Source organism: Myotis lucifugus, unplaced genomic scaffold (genome assembly GCF_000147115.1).
Source record: "Myotis lucifugus unplaced genomic scaffold, Myoluc2.0 scaffold_517, whole genome shotgun sequence".
Classification (NCBI taxonomy): Eukaryota; Metazoa; Chordata; class Mammalia; order Chiroptera; family Vespertilionidae; genus Myotis; species Myotis lucifugus.
Window position 1 is genome coordinate 231,823 of NW_005871565.1, and position 2,618 is coordinate 234,440.

Here is a 2,618-nt window from a genome sequence, read left to right on the forward strand (position 1 = left end):
TGGGGCGCCACCCCCTGTCACACACAGAGCAGGGCGATCAGGGGGTTGGGACGCCACACCCTGTCACACACAGAGCCGCAGGGCGATCAGGGGGTTTGGGTGCTGCCCCCTGTCATGCTGATCTGGTGCCAGGAGGCCTCTCGGCTCCGCTGATCCCGGTGCTGGGAGGCATATTACCCTTTTACTATATAGGATAGAGGCCTGGGGGCCGGCTGGTTTGCCCTGAAGGGTGTCCTGGATCAGGGTGGGGGTCCCCACTGGGGTGCCTGGCCAGTCTGGGTGAGGGGCTGAGGGCTGCTTTCAGGCTGGCGGTTTTGACTGGAGCTCCCAACCACTCCTTTTTTTCTTTTTTTTTTTCTTCTGGGCCAGCTTTAGCTCTGGCTCTAGCTCTGAGGCTTCCGCTGCTGGTTTGTTTGCCGTTCTATAATCGAAACAATGTATAACTTCAGCTCTGAGATCCCAGCCGGCTATATTTGTTAGAATGTTTCAAACTGCCAGCTCAGAGGCCGGAAAGTCAGGCGGGGAACGTTGGAGTCTGCAGTCACTGCAGCAAGCAAGCCTCACGTTCGCTTCCAGCTGCCTGGCTGCCGGCCGCCATCTTGGCTGACAGTTAATTTGCATAAGGATACGCTGATTAGCCGATCGAAAGGGTAGCGGTCGTATGCCAATTACCATTTTTCTCTTTTATTAGTGTAGATAGATAAGGAACTAAAGGATTTTAATATTCTATTTCAGGATGTTTTAAATATTTAGGTGGGGGAAAGTGATCCTTTTCCATTCAATACTCTGCTGTTTCCTCATTCACACCCAACTGTCATCTTCCAAGGTTCAGGTTACATTTTTCTAACTGCCTTCAAGACAAGAAGTAATTACAAGTAGGTCCTTGGGTTACGTCAGAGATCCATTCCTATGGCGCGATGTAATGCAATTTTCGCCGTAAGTCGAAACCCACCTACATAAGCACCTAAGTCACTCACATGGAGCACATACAAAGCAGTAATGAAGTGAAACAATAAAGCAAATTTAAAAGAAAGATAACAATTCCTGCCCTTTATTTGTGGTAAATAATAAAAAAAACATAAAGCTCATATGTACGTATGTCAAAATGACAGAACTTTTTTTTTTAATTAATGGGAGATGGCGACGTACGTGGAGTCCAACGTAACCCGAGGACTGCCTGTATTTCATATTCAACAGGTCTAAAACTGCACTCTTCATGCTCTGCCACTTTATCTCCATTCTTTCAGGAAAGAAGCTGCAGTTGAGTTTGCTTTTTTCTACTCTCAAATTTCCTCGAGTTCTATCTAAATCTTCTTTTGAAATGCCTTACAATCCTTTCCTCTATCCTTTCTCTCCAATCCCCAAATCACCAACCTAACTATGGATAAAGGTAAGTCACCGCCTTAATTTTACTTCATCTTCTGAAACAACTCTCACACCACCTCTGCCACTATAAGATCAAGTGTCTCTCACTCTTGTTCTCCAATGGCTCATGCTCAGTGTGCTCTGCAGACCCACCGGCAACAGCAACATCCCCTGGGAGGGAACTTGTTAGAAATGCAAGTATTGGGGTCCACCTCAGACAGACATAATCAGAGACAAGCATTCTGAGCCACACCAAAGTCACTGGTCTCTAATTAGCTTTGGAGGGTGTCCATAACCTGGTCCTGTCTTCTTTAGGAATCTTAGTTCTAAGGTGACCTGCACGCCAGTCAAGCATTTCTTCACGAAGTTCCAAAGGTTCATTTTCACCGTCTCTACTCGTCTCTTCTCATGTCTAACCAAACGCTTCCTACTTCCCATGCCCGGCTCATTTTCTCTCTTTCCTATGAAAATATCTCCAACAAGGCTAATCCGTAACAATACCATCCTTACTTAAACTGCTGTGTTTACAGTTAGTGCCAGTGGCTTCCAATGTAACTATTTGCTGGTTGGTTTGGTGAAATACGGGTCTAGGGTTTTGTTTTTCTTCTCTTCCATTAGCATAAATTCTGGACACACAGTAGCTGCTCACTGCAGCCTTGCCAGCGTGGTTATGTCTCCCTGACTTCGCTTTGCTGGAAGATCCCACAGGTCAAGCTGTTATTCCAACTGAGACCTTTTATGTCTTCCTACGTCACCTAACGACATGACATCCACAAGTGACCTCTCCCAGCCGGAAAGACGACAAAATGCTGCAGCAAGCTCGCTCACACTCGAAACCCGGGAAGCTGAAGGGTTTCTGGGACGCCGAACACTAATCTTCATCTAAGCGTGCAACCCTCCGCAAACTTGGCTTCCCACTCACTTCAGTGGCACAACAGTTTCCGCTGTTCAGTGGAGTTGGGCAGGCACAGGGGACCGGGGCACACTACCCACGGAGGCAACGTTCCTTGAGGACGGATAGCTCCTGGGGAAAGTTCATAGTTGAGGACGGGGTGGGAAGATAAACGGCATAATCACTCGAAATACATTAGTGCAGATGTAGTAACTATAAGAAGGATAATCAAGTCACCCTCTGAGGTATTCAGTGGCGTTGAAATTTGGGCCAGCATTAAAGGATGAGAATGAAACTTTATAATATTACAGAGAGGGAGAGTAGCTGGCAAAAATAACTTGTCACAGTTTAATTTGAAGTT

General features: G+C 46.6%; 1 protein-coding gene across 6 annotated transcripts in view; it reads right to left on the bottom strand.

Annotated features, from left to right (window-relative positions):
• LOC102421225 (rab3 GTPase-activating protein catalytic subunit) overlaps positions 1-2,618 on the bottom strand; it is a 92,368-nt gene that overhangs the window by 88,782 nt on the left and 968 nt on the right. The gene's annotated exons all lie outside the window — the stretch shown is intronic.